The sequence below is a fragment of the Aquarana catesbeiana genome, linkage group LG03 (assembly GCF_042186555.1).
Source record: "Aquarana catesbeiana isolate 2022-GZ linkage group LG03, ASM4218655v1, whole genome shotgun sequence".
In the NCBI taxonomy this organism is placed as follows: Eukaryota; Metazoa; Chordata; class Amphibia; order Anura; family Ranidae; genus Aquarana; species Aquarana catesbeiana.
The window spans coordinates 147,715,452-147,730,812 of NC_133326.1; positions in this window are offsets into that span (position 1 = coordinate 147,715,452).

Here is a 15,361-nt window from a genome sequence, read left to right on the forward strand (position 1 = left end):
GATTTTGAATAGAGGCAGAGAAACGCCGAACGAGGCTTAACGCTCATTTTACAGCGTTAACCCTCGTTTAATACCTTTTACCGGTGTCTGGCATTTCCAGTACTGCTTTTGAACGCCTCTTGAATGTGAATTTTTGGCGTTCAGAAAAAAGCCCATAAACTCCACTGCTCATTAAAGCTAAAAAACGTCCATGTGTGCATGGACACATAGGCTAACAGAGTGGAGTTTATGGGCTTTTAAAAAAAAATGCCCAAACTCCAATAAACTGCAGTTCATCAGCTCCAGTGTGCATGGAGCCTGAGAGCCCATTCACACAGGGACGACTTGTCAGGCGACCTAGTCGCCTAACAAGTCGCCTCCCGTTCTGTACAATGGAACCGTTCTAATTGGAGCGACGCAAGTCGCTACGATTTAGAAAAAGGTTCCTGTACGACTTTGGGGGCGACTATACAGAAGTCGTTTTGCAAATCGCCACGGAAGTCGTTTGCAGGTCACCTCGCTGAGGCGACCTGCAAGTCGTGCCGCCCGTGTGTGAACCGGGTCTTAAAGTTAGCTCTTACTACAACTTAGGATAGACCCAATATACACCTGAATTAGGTTTCGGCTCTAATTAAACCTAGCTTTGGAAAAAAAAAAACACAGCCGTTGAGTTGTGTATTTTCAGCATAAGTTTTTGTGTAGAATATCTTGTCCACTTAGAGAATTCAACAAGAAACACAGCAGCATAAATTTGAGCCAAAGAAAAAAAAAAAACAAGAAATATTCACTTACACTCCTGCATAGCTCAGCTTAGTGTAAGGAAGTAAGATATGAAAAGATTACATGCTCTCTTTTTGAATAGGTATTACAAGCATATACATTATTCATGTAAATCAAATAGACCCAAACACTGTATAATGATTTAATTTTTACAACACACCAAAAAATTTAAATTTGCACAAATAAAATTAGGAGGTCACAAAAACATTCCAGGAAAACCATTTGATGACCTCTATGTAAAAAAAAGCTTCACACTATTAACAAGCTTCACACTATGTAAAGGAACAACAAACTGTTTAGAAAATCATTACACTTGTTAAACATGTTATTTCATATTAAATGGTGCTCTATAAATGCAAGAAAAAAAAACTAACAAAACAATTTATTATTAGTGTTCTGAACAGGTGGAGTATAGGCAGTGGCATAGCTAGACATTTTTTCACCCTGGGCAAAGACTCAGTTTGCACCCCCCTCCCGAAGAGGGCGGTGTCCTATCATCAGAATCCCATTTTAAATCAGTCCCCCCTTTTTTCAATGCCCCATCACACATTAGTATTCCCCTTTACACCAGTGTCCTTTCTTACATCAGTGCCTCCATTACATCAGAGCCCCCCCTTACATTAATGCCTCCATTACATTAGAGTCCCCCTTACATCAGTGCCCCCCTTTTACATAAGAGTCCATAAGAGTCCTTTCTTACTTCAATGTCCCCCCTTACATCAGTGCCTCCATTACATCAGAGCCCCCCCCTTACATCAATGCCTCCATTACATCAGAGTCCCCCCTTACATCAGTGCCTCCACTACTTCAGAGCCCCCCTTACATCAGAGCCACCTCTTACATCAGAGTTCCCCCCTAAATCAGTTCCCTCTTTATATTAACCACTTCAGCCCCGGAAGGATTTACCCCCTCCTTGACCAGAGCGCTTTTTACAATTTGGCACTGCGTCGCTTTAACTGCTAATTGCGCGGTCATGCAATGCTGTACCCAAACAAATATTTGCATCCTTTTCTTCCCACAAATAGAGCTTTCTTTTGATGGTATTTGATCACCTCTGTGGTTTTTATTTTTTGTGCTATAAACGGAAAAAGACGGAAAATTTTGAAAAAAAATGATATTTTCTACTTTTTGTTATAGAAAAAATCCAATAAACTCAATTTTAGTCATACATTTAGGCCAAAATGTATTCGGCCACAAGTCTTTGGTAAAAAAATGTCAATAAGCGTATATTTATTGGTTTGCGCAAAAGTTATAGCGTCTACAAACTAGGGTACATTTTCTGGAATTTACACAGCTTTTAGTTTATGACTGCCTATCTCATTTCTTGATGTGTTAAAATGGCAGGGCAGTACAACCCCCCCCCCCCAAAATGACCCCATTTTGGAAAGTAGACACCCCAAGGAAATTGCTGAGAGGCATGTTAAGCCCACCGAATATTACATTTTTTTGACCCAAGTGATTATATAATGATAAAAAAATTTTTTTTTTAAAAATTACAAAAAGTTGTCACTAAATGATATATTGCTCACACATGCCATGGTTATATGTGGAATTGCACCCCAAAATACATTTAGCTGCTTTTCCTGAGTATGGGGATACCACATGTGTGGGACTTTTTGGGAGCCTAGCTCGGGCCCCGAAAACCAAGCTGCTTCTGGATTTCTAAGGGCGTAAATTTTTGATTTCACTCCTCACTACCTATCACAGTTTTGAAGGCCATAAAATGCTAAGATGGCACAAACCCCCCCAAATGACCCCATTTTGGAAAGTAGACACCCCAAGCTATTTGCTGAGAGGCATGTTGAGTCCATGGAATATTTTATATTTTGCCACAAGTTGCAGGAAAATGACAAACCTTTTTTTTTTGCACAAAGTTGTCACTAAATTATATATTGCTCACACAGGCCATGGACATATGTGGAATTGCACCCCAAAATACATTCTGCTGATTCTCCTGAGTACAGGGATATGACATGTGTGGGACTTTTAGGGAGCCTAGCTGCGTACAGGGCCCCGAAAACCAAGAACCACCTTCAGGATTTCTAAGGGCGTAAATTTTTTATTTCACTTCTCACTACCTATCACAGTTTTGAAGGCCATAAAATGCCCAGATGGCACGAACCCCCCCCCAAATGACCCCATTTTGGAAAGTAGTTGCCTACGTTCCCAAATGGGGTAATTTGGGGGGGTTTTGAACTGTCCTGGCATTTTATGCACAACATTTAGAAGCTTATGTCACACATCATCCACTCTTCTAACCACTTGAAGACAAAGCCCTTTCTGACACTTTTTGTTTACATGAAAAAATTATTTTTTTTGCAAGAAAATTACTTTGAACCCCCAAACATTATAAATTTTTTTAAAGCAAAGGCCCTACTGATTAAAATGGTGGGTGTTTCATTTTTTTCACACAGAATTTGCGCAGCGATTTTTCAAACACATTTTTTTGGGAAAACACACACTTTTTTAAATTTTAATGCACTAAAACACACTATATTTCCCAAATGTTGGATGGAATAAAAAAGATGATCTTAGGCCGAGTACATGGATACCAAACACGACATGCTTTAAAATTGCGCACAAATGTGCAGTGGCGACAAACTGCATACATTTTTAAAAGCTTTTAAAAGCCTTTACAGGTTACCACTTTAGATTTACAGAGGAGGTCTACTGCTAAAATAACTGCCCTCGATCTGACCTTCACAGTGATACCTCACATGCATGGTGCAATTGCTGTTTACATTTGACGCCAGACCGACGCTTGCGTTTCTCCTTTGCATGAGAGCGGGGGGGACAGGGGTGTTTTTTTTGCTTTTTTATCTTATTTTTAAACTGTTCCTTTCATTTTTTTTTTTTGTTTAGCATTTTTATTGTTTTCCTCAGGGAATGTAAATATCCCCTATGATAGCAATAGGTAGTGACAGGTACTCTTTTTTTAAAAAATTGGAGTCTATTAGACCCTAGATCTCTCCTCTGCCCTCAAAGCATCTGACCACACCAAGATAAAATGCTTTCCCAATTTCCCAATGGCGCTGTATACATCTGGCAAAATCTAAGTCATAAAATGCTTGTAGCTTCAGGTTTCTTAGGCCATAGAGATGATTGGAGCAATTCTGGTCTCTGATCAGCTCTATGGTCATCTGGCCGAATCAACGGCTGCATTCTCAAGTTCCCTGTTGGGACAGGAGAGCCAGAGAAAAACATGGAAGGTGGTGGGGGGGCATTCCCTCCCACTGCTTGTAAAAGCAGTCTAGAGGCTAATTAGCTGCTAGGATTGCTTTAACATGAAAGCCGACCGCTGGCTGAAAATAATGATACCAAGATGATACCTAAACCTGCAGGCATCATTCTGGTATAACCACTCAAAGTCCAGCAACATACCAGTACATTGCTGGTCCTTGTTGGGAATATATTGTAAACTTTTTTTTCATGCAGCCTGTGGGCTGAACGAAAAAAAGAGATTGATTGGTGGGTATGCCCACCATTAGAATACCCCAAAAGGTAGGAGCAAATCGCTCCTCCGCCCCTGCTGCCCCCATGCTTCAGCATATATGCTCTTTTTTTAACTGTGGTGGTGAAATCACCTCCTACAGCGCTGAAGTCACGGCTTTATGTATCGTGGGAGCAAACGCTGTTGCTGTCAAGATAAATAAATCCGTGCTGCAACTGAATGGCATACCTGCTAAGCAAATGATGGTTAACAATAAAACAAAATAACATTACAGTATAACAGTAAGATTTACCATACCTGCAAAGCAAATAAAAAAAACATAGTAAAAAATAAAACATTTTTTAACGCAACCTGTGCCCAATATATATATATATATATATATATATATATATATATATATGTTGAAACATGGGGGCATCCTCCCACAAAAGGTAGGAGCAGATCGCTCCTCCGCCCCTGCTGCCTCCATGCTACGGCATATATGCTGAAGTATGTAACTGTGATGGTGAAATCACCTCCGACAGCGCTGGAGTCACGGCTTTATGTATCGTGGGAGCAAACGCTGTTGCTGTCAAGATAAATAAATCCGCGCTGCAGCTGAATTGCGTACCTGAAAACAAAAAAATGGTTAACAATAAAACACAGTAAACAGTAAAGTATAAAAAAATTGCATATCTGAAAAGCAAACATGATAAAACATAATAATAATAAAACATTGCAGAATAGAATGCAGTAAAAAAGAGCAGAACAATAGAGAGAATAGAGAGAGAACAATAAAACGACAGCTATTTTTGTTTTTTTTATTTTATATTTTTTTGTGTTTTTTTTTTTTTTTTTACACTTTTTTTTGTAACTGTAACTTTTGTAACTGGTACCAGGTTGGGGTCTCTCAAAATGCGATGGCATCTTGGGAGACCCTGTGAAAGTGTGCCTAGTCTGTGCAGTGCTGTACGCTACGCTAAAACTCAACTAGTGTATGGTAGCTTTCAAAACATTCACCAATGCAAAGACCAGGATTGTCAGGACAGGAGGGACAATAATAGCGGGTGTCATGCCTATATCCGCGCTTGCTGCAAACACAACATCTTCTTTGGGGGGCTCGTTGGGTAGGGGTACTTGGGAGGACATAAGGAAAATGCCTCTCATGCAGCCGGCTTACTGCATTTGGTTGGGGAAGGTGAGGTGGAGCACCGTCTGGAAACAGAAGGGCTCTGACGATCTCTTCCTGGAATTAAAGGAAGGATCCAGTCCATCCTGAAGCTCTGTATAGCACATGAGCATTCAGCAAAGCCAATTGAAATAAATAAACAGACACTTTCTTGTACCAGCGTCTGGCCTTACAGGCAACTAGGTACGGCACCAACAACTGGTCGTTGAGGTCCACTCCTCCCATGTTAAGGTTATATTCGTGGACACAGAGGGGTTTCTCCACAACACCAGTCGCCGTAGGAATTTGGACCGTCGTGTCTGCATGAAGGGAGGTAAGAACAAAAAAATTCTTATTATCCCTCCATTTCATAGTGAGCAAATTAGTACACTGCAAGCAGCCTCTCTCCATCAGCCTAAGATGGGAATCTACAAGCCGCTGGGGAAAGCCCCAGCAATAAGGTTGCACGGTGCCACATGCTCCAATCTGATGATCAAACAGGTGACTAAAAAGTGGCATGCTCGTGTAATAATTGTCCACATACAAGTGGTACCCCTTTCCGAATAAGGGTGACACCAAGTCCCACACAATCTTGCCAGCGCTTCCTATGTAGTCAGGGCAGTTTGTCAGCTCTACGTGACTATCTTTTCCCTCGTACACCATAAAACTACATTTATAGCCTATGGCCCTGTCACAGAGCTTATACATCTTGACGCCGTATCTGGCACGCTTGCTGGGAAGGTACTGTTTGAATGACAAGCGGCCAGAAAACTTAATCAGGGACTCATCAACGCAGACAACTTGATGGGGCATAAACAAGTCTGCAAAACGTTGGTTGAAGTAGTTTACGAGGGGCCGAATTTTGTAGAGCCAATCATATCCAGGGTCTCCACGAGGATGACAGAGTTCATTGTTGTTGAAGTGCATGAACCGCAAAATCTGCTCGTATTATGCCCTGGTCATGGAGGCAGAGAACAAGGGCATATGGTAAATTGGGTCAGTGGACCAATATGACCGCAACTCACTCTTTTTAGTTATGCCCATGTTGAGGAAAAGGCCCAGAAAGATCTTAAATTCGGAAACCGTAATTGGTTTCCAATCTCTGGCAAGAGAGGACTGGGGAATAGTGGCGATGTGTTGACCAGCGTACAAATTGCTTTGGTCCACAATAGATCTATAGAGATCTTCGGTGAAAAACAGCGAATAAAAATCAAGTGACGTAAAATCAACTGTTTCCACCTGAATGCCGGGTTGGCCAGTGAATGGGGGAAGTACGGGTGCTGCAGAAGTGGTGGGTTACCAATTAGGATTGGCGAATGCAGCAGGAAGGGCACTATGGGCACGACGGGCCTGTGTTCGTCTTCTTCTTGGTGGCAGCGGAACACTACTTGTGCTTGCCACACCAGTTTGAACTGCACTTACTGTATGGGACTCACCACGTCACCAAGTGTTACTGCAGTGCTGGATGTACGACCAGGGTGTACTAGGCCGCTGGTGCTTGCCAGTTCACCAGAAGGAATAGCGGCACTAGTACTGCTCTGCTCCATACGAGGGACCTGCGATTCTTGCACCTCAACAACAGCAGAAGAAGATCGGTGTCTGGTACGCCTGACCTTGGCAGGGACTACAACTCCGTTGTCAGAGCTATCTGTCATGGAGCCACTGTCCTCTACAGGATTCTGAGCCTGAATCTGACAGATGAGTGACTTCCTCTTCACTATCTGTCATGCTCAGAAAAGTGTAGGCCTCTTTACTAGTGTACCTTCCATTTGCCATTTTTGGCTCTAAATTTAGTGGTACACTAGTGAGACTCACAGGCAAAAAAGCTCCTGACTGTTAGCGACTGTATCAAAACGCTACCAAATAACTGTTAGCGATCGCAGGGATCAGGCCTTACTCTGCGAACGCTGCAGTTATGCGTGTTTATTGTTTTGTAAGTGACAGTGATCGATGGATACTGCACTTGGGTGGGCTGGGCTGGGCTGGGCCAAGGGGCAAAACGCAGGTGCTAGCAGGTATCTGGGCTGATCCCGCTAACACTGCATTTTTGGGAACCCTAAACTGCTGGGGACGCTAGTATAGATCTGATCAGATATCGATCTGTTCAGATACTATAACACTAAGGGAGGTGTATGCTGCGTGCGTGGGTGTTAGCGGTACTGGCACTAACCTGACGCTGCCTGGGGCGATGCAGACCCTATCTGACCCTAAAACTTAACTTATATCACCCCCCGGGCGTTCAGGGGGTTAAACCTTTATTAGGTAATAAACAGCGGGTGCCCTGAAGCTATAAAAAATAAACCAACTAACCAGCGTCACCCAAAACAGTTATACGGTGATCACTGGTAAAAGGGTTAACTAGGGGGCAATCAGGGGGTTAAAACCTTTATTAGGTAGTATATGGGGGTCCCTGACGCTATAAAACGCTGATAGCGAACCTAGATACTTACCTCCCTAACTAGCGTCACCCGTGACACTAATACAGCGATCAGAAAAACGATCCCTTAGTGACACTGGTAACGGGGGGTGATCAAGGGGTTAACCTTTATTAGGGGGGGTTAGGGGGGTATCCTAGACCTAAAGGGGGCTAATAATAACTGCCCTACCACTTATAACTGTCACAAACTGACACCAAAGCAATAATCAGAAAAAAAAAACCTGCTATTGGTGTCATTGTGACAGGGGGTGCAGGGGGGTGATCGGGGGGTGATGGGGGGTGAAAATTGTGCCTAGAGTGTTCTACTGTACGTGTAGTGTTGGTGCACTTACTTGGATGTCTTCTCTCCAGAACGGCGCCAGAACGAAAAAAGACCAACGCAAGGAGAGATGACATCACTTCCTCTGCCGCTGTTTATATTTCAGAGGCAGAGGAAGATTGTCATTGGCTGGGAGTGATCGCGAGGGGGTGGCCATGAATGGATGGCCTCCCCCTCACCTCGGATCACTCAGGGAAAGATGCCGACCGCCTCGGGAACCGGGGGGGTCAGATCTGACCACCGCCTGTGGGAGGCAAGTAGCGTACCCATACGTTACTTTGCCTGCCCGCGCCATTCTGCCGACGTATATTGTTGTGAGGCGGTCGGCATGTGGTTAATGTCCCCCCTTACATCAATGCCCCCATACATCAATGTCCCTTCTTACAATACCGTCTTCCTTGCATCAGATTCCCCCCTTACATTAGTGCCCCCCCTTATTTCAGAGCCCCCCCTTAGATTAATCCCGTCTTTACATCAGAGCCCACCTTACATAAGAGTCCTTCCTTACATCAGAGCCCACCTTACATCAGAGTCCTTCCTTACATCAGAGCCCCCCTTACGTCAGAGCCCACTTTACATCAGAGTCTTTCCTTACATCAGAGTCCCTCCTTACATCAGAGTGTCCCCTTACATCAGAGTGTCCCCCTTACATCAATTCCCCCGCTTACATCAGACTTCTCCCTTACATCAGTGTGTCCCTTACATAAGAGTACCCCCTTTACATCAGAGTTCTTCCTTATATCACTGTGCTACCTTACATCAGAGCCCCCTTTACATCAGAGTTCTTCCTTACAATAGTGTGCCCCCTTACATGAGAGCCCCCTTTACATCAGAATTCTTCCTTACATTAGTGCCCACCTTTACATCAGAGTCCCTCCTTACATTATTGCCCCCTTTTACATCAGAGTCCTTTCTTACTTCAATGTACCCCCTTACTTCATAGTCCCCCCTTACATCAGTGCCTTCATTACATCAGATAAACAAGATATTTGGGGGGCACACCCTAAAAGATGCATTAAAGATGGTGCAGCCATAAGACCATACAACAGAACAAAATATTACAGAGTACACATGCCACAAAGACATTTACCTCTTGTTGCAAGGCTATTTAAAACACCTAGACATTTTCAAAAAACATTATCAAAAAATATGGGGATTTGGTCACACCAGTCCTCAGGAAGGATGTACTGGAAATGGAGCGAGTACAAAGAAGGGCAACAAAGCTAATAAAGGGTCTGGAGGATCTTAGTTATGAGGAAAGGTTGCGAGCGCTGAACTTATTCTATGGATATGATTTCAATTTACAAATACTGTACTGGTGACCCCACAATAGGGATAAAACTTTTTCGCAGAAGAGAGTTTAATAAGACTCATGGCCACTCATTACAATTAGAAGAAAAGAGGTTTAACCTTAAACTACGTAGAGGGTTCTTTACTGTAAGAGTGGCAAGGATGTGGAATTCCCTTTCACTGGCGGTGGTCTCAACGGGGAGCATTGATAGCTTCAAGAAACTATTAGATAATCACCTGAATGACCGCAACATACAGGGATATGTAATGTAATACTGACACATAATCACACACATAGGTTGGACTTGATGGACGTGTGTCTTTTTTCAACCTCACCTACTATGTAACTATGTAACATATTGCTATATGGTGCTTAAGCCCACTTACTGCGACAAAGTACCCCACGATTAGTGGGTCCTATGCTACCCATAAAATGGGAGATCCTGCTTCTCTGAACCATGGGAGCCATACACTCCTCTATATGGGAGAACTAAATGTTCCCACCCATGACACAGGTGGACACTAATGAGAGGCACTGATGAGGGAGTGGGGTGCTCCAGCCCAAAAGGATTTGATCAAAATCCATACAATAGACAAACAAGATATTTGGGGGGCACACCCTAAAAGATGCATTAAAGATGGTGCAGCCATAAGACCATACAATAGAACAAAATATTACAGTGTACACATGCAAAAAATACATTTACCTCCTGCTGCAAGGCTATTTAAAACTCCTTACATCAGAGCCCCCCCTACTTCAGAGCCCCTCCTTACATTAGTTCCCCTTTTTACATCAGTGAGCCCCCTTACTTCAGAGTCCCCCCTTACATCTATTCTCCATTTTACATCAGAGTCCCCCCTTTACATCAGTGCTCACCCTTACAGCAGAGCCCGCCCTTACATCAATGTGCCCCCCACCTTTACTAGCATAGAATAGCAGCTCAGCAGGAGCTGAGAGGAGAAGCAAGTGTGAATGGGGATGTTCTGTCCTCTTACTGGAGCTTGGGGAGGAGAGGGGAGTTGTGCAGAGCTCTAGAGCCCTCTCCTAGGCAGTACAGTATTACAGTCCCAGCAATCACTGATCTCTCACTACACAGAACTGATCTTAGAGCAGCTGAAAGACCACTTCTATGTTACTACTACTGTAATAGTAAGACAGAAGTGATCTTTCAGCTGCTCCTGTCATTGTCGGCTGCAGCTCAAAGATCGGTTCTATGTAGTGAGAGATCAGTGATTATTGGGACTGTACTACATTCCGTGTAAGGAGCAGGAAGCAATCCTCCAGTGCTGCACACACAGTGCCCTACAATCGGTGACAAGCCGTCCTTCCTAGTCCGGCTGTGATCTTTTAATGTGGAGGAGGAAGGATCGGCTGAGCTCTGCTCTACTCCTCCTGGTTCTAGAAGAAGACTAGCCGTGCCGGTCCAGGAAAGGGCTTACCTTACTTGCTCCTTCTTCCTGCACATGTAAACTTCCTGGGAAGGTTTGCAGCAGCCATTCAATAGGAAAACAATGCAGGTAGCAGGAGCACTGCACTGGTAGGAAGAAGAAGGGGAGAGTATACATACCGCACTGCCTCCGTGCTCCCTCCTCCTCTTCTTGATCGCTAGTCCTACTAGTAACAGTGCCCCCCTCAATGTGGCGCCCAGGGCACATTTCCCCTGCCCCCCTAGTTTTGGCCCTGAGTATAGGGTGCTCTAAATAAGGTAGACCCCCCAAGGGAAAAAAGTTCACAATGTAGTCCAAGTAGGAGATGGGATGGGCAGGCAGATGTCTTGAATAGCACCTCAGCAGCACTCTATAAGAGGGAAGCAAACTCTGTTAAAGGCAGGTCACAGAGAAGGCACTTCCAACTGCAATAAAACCAAGACTTTAATTGCCCATAGGAAGATTAGAAAGACTTACAAGAAAAAAAAAAATAAACAGGCTCATCAAATTGCATGCGACGTCCAGCAGGAGGTTTTCTTTAAGATGTAGCAGCTGCAGCATGTGTTCCAGCCAGTGTTGAGGAGCTGCGTGTCAGAGTCCAGAAAGAGCAGCCACACTGGCGGGACCAGCGTGAACCGTATGTACCCGGATGTGACGTCAAAGGGGGCAGTGACGCATTTTGGAGCATGTGTGATAGCTCCTTCTTCCTGACACCTAGCTCCTCACCACTGGTCGGCTGAAGCACATGCTGCGGCTGCTACATCTTAAAGAGGAAGTAAACTCAAAGGCATAATTTGTACCTATAAGTAAGCCTATAATAAGGCTTACCTATACAGTCAGGTCCATAAATATTGGGACACAATTCTAATCTTTTTGGCTCTATACACCACCACAATGGATTTGAAATGAAACTAACAAGATGTGGTTTAACTGCAGACTTTCAGCTTTAATTTGAGGGTATTTACATCCAAATCAGGTGAAAGGTGTAGGAATTTCAAGAGTTTGTATATGTGCCTCCCACTTTTTAGGGGACCAAAAGATTTGGGACAATTGGCTGCTCAGCTGTTCCATGGCCAGGTGTGTGTTATTCCCTCATTATCCCATTTACAAGGAGCAGATAAAAGGTCCAGAGTTCATTTCAAGTGTGCTATTTGCATTTGGAATCTGTTGCTGTCAACTCTCAATGAGATCTAAAGAGCTGTCACTATCAGTGAAGCAAGCCATCATTAGGCTGAAAAAACAAAACAAACCCATCAGAGAGATAGCAAAAACATTAGGTGTGGCCATATCAACTATTTGGAACATCCTTAAAAAGAAAGAACGCACCGGTGAGCTCAGCAACACCAAAAGACCCGGAAGACCATGGAAAACAACTGTGGTGGATGACCGAAGAATTCTTTCCCTGGTGAAGAAAACACCCTTCACAACAGTCGGCCAGATCAAGAACACTCTCCATCAACAATCAAGAGAAGACTTCACCTGAGTGAATACAGAGGGTTTACCACAAGATGTAAACCATTAGTGAGCCTCAAAAACAGGAAGGCCAGATTAGAGTTTGCCAAACAACATCTAAAAAAGCCTTTACAGTTCTGGAACAACATCCTATAGACAGATGAGACCAAGATCAACTTGTACCAGAGTGATGGGAAGAGAAGAGTATGGAGAAGGAAAGGAACTGCTCATGATCCAAAGCATACCACCTCATCAGTGAAGCATGGTGCTGGTAGTGTCATAGCATGGGAATGTATGAAATGAGTTGACTGTTTTTTAGTAGAAATTAATTAATGAATGTGAACTCTTTTATCCTTTGGTCTGGCGCTCCTTCCATAAGTGCATATTTTTCTTTTGGTTTAAATAAGGGCGGTAAAGACTAGAATAAATAAACTTATACTAAGGCCCCTGTGTTGGTTTCCACCTGCTGTGCTAAAACAGTAGCTTGATCATCAGTTTCCTACACTGCTATATATCCAGATCCTTCAAGATTCCCAATGAGCTACTTTAGGGTTTTCAAAATAAAGATTAACCTAAAAGACTCAGCTGAAACATATTATTCCAAAAAAGCAGATTTTATGAAGGCTTCAGAACTTATTCTTTTAGGTATACATGGGTATATAACATTGAGCACACAGATTTGTATTCCCAAAATTCAATGACGTCTTTCTGGTAAAGATAGATTTAATCTGGATTACTTGACCCCTAGATAAGATTAGTATAGAGGGGAATCCCTCAACACCCTCATTTCAGTCTTTCTCTGAAAGTTGGGTACATTGCTCTGTCACTATTGAAAAGACCTCTGCAATCTAGTTTCAAGGACCATCCAGACATACTGTATATTGTGATTAAGGTTTTGGAAAATGTACAGCTTTTTGAGAACATACAGAACGCAATGTACAAGAAAAGTATTTTTCATTTTTTCTTCTTGTGTTTTACTAAAAGGGGCCTAACATTCAATTACATAATTCCCTATTACCACACTATTTTGAGACAGAGCTACCTAGTGGCAGGCAAGCTAACTGTACATACCTACACACAGGTCACCTTGAATGTTCTAAATTGGAAATTTAACCACAACACGTTTGTCCTTTTTTATCTTCTTGTAGTTCCCTATGCCACGCCCATGCTTGTCTGGTGTTCTGGAAACCAGAGTTGCTCACCCATGTAAAAACATAGTTTAGGTATAGCTATCAAGCCTAATATAGGTGCCTAGATTTTTTATGGAGAGAAAGAGAGACAGGAAAAGACAGAGAGAGAGAGAGAGAGAGACAGAGAGACAAAGAGAGAAATAAATTAGCAGTTGCATAACACCAAATAGGAACCTCAATCAAGTGCAGCAGCCAATATTAGGATCCTGCAACATTAAAGCAGTTGTAAACCGCTGGGTGCCTTTTTTCTGACCTACAAGGTAAAGGCATAATGTGCTAGTCTGCATGGCAGACTAGCACATTATGTGAAACTTACCTGAAAACTAAGTATTCCATCCATGCAATATCATTGCAGGAGGCTGCTTCCATCTTACCTGTCTTACTTCCGGGTCCACTGACTCTGGCTGCATGACTGGCTGGAGCCGTGCATGCTCGGTAGAGCCGCTATTTATGCCACGGCCGTTCCTTCAGAGCGCATGCGCCGATGATGTTATCGGTTGCATATATAGTAAATATCTCCTACACGGTGCACATTTAGGTGATATTTACAGTACCTATAGGTAAGCCTTATTATAGATACAAGTTAAAGACTATTTACAACCACTTTAAGAGAACTTTGGGTTTTAAACTAAAAGTTGAACTTTACCTAGAAATTAAAAATGTTTCAAACAGGCAGGCTTTTTATTTCAGAACAAGCATATTATGTTTCTGCTGCAAAAAAGGATTTATATCTGTCTGCTTGGAATAATTTTTGACAATCCTGCCATCCGCCGGCTGACAGGACGAATGAACTCCTGTGAACATTATCCTAAACCCAAATCCAGGGAGCTGCATCACTAAAGTGAGTATAGTTCTATTGAAAGAGGACTTTGTGACTTTAGCATACTTGCAATGTATACTGTAGGGATGAGCTGAACACCCCTTGGTTCGGTTTGCAACATAACATGTGAACAGGCAAAAAATGTGTACGAACAAGCGAACACCGTTAAAGTCTATGGGACACGAACATGAAAAATGAAAAGTACTAATTTTAAAGGCTTAAATGCAAGTTATTGCCATAAAAAGTGTATGGGGACCTGGGTCCTGCCCCAGGGGACATGTATCAATGCAAAAAAAAAGTTTTTTGCAGTGATTTTAATAATGAAAAAGTGAAACAATAAAAATGAAATATTCCTTTAAATATTGTGCCTGGGGGTGTCCTTAGTATACCTGTAAAGTAGCGCATCTTTCCCGCGTTTAGAACAATACCACAGCAAAATGACATTTCTAAGGGAAAAAAGCTAATATAAAACGGCTTACGGCTGTAATTAATTGTCGGATCCCGGCAATATAGATACAAATCATTGAAAAAAATGGCAAATGGGAACCTGAGTTCTCCCCCAGGGGACATGTATCAATGCAAAAAAAAAGTTTTAAAAATGGACGCTTTTTTCAGGAGCAGTGATTTTAATAATGCTTAAAGTGAAACAATAAAAATTATATATTCGTTTAAATATCGTGCCTGGGGGGTGTCCTTAGTATGCCTGTAAAGTAGCACATTTTTCCCGTGTTTAGAACAATACCACAGCAAAATGACATTTCTAAAGGAAAAAAGTCATTTAAAACTGCTCGTGGCTGTAATGAATTATCAGATCCCGGCAATATAGGTAAAAATCATTGAAAAAAATGGCATGGGTTCCCCCCAGTCTATTACTAGGCCCTTTGGGTCTGGTATGAATATTAAGGGGAACCCCACACCAAAAAAAAAAAATGCATGAGGGTCCCCCCAAAATCCATACCAGGCCCTTTAGGTCTGGTATGGATTTTAAGGGGAACCGTGCACCAAAATTTAAAAAATGGCGTACCGGTCCCCTCCCAAAATCCATACCAGACCCTTTTCTGAGCACGC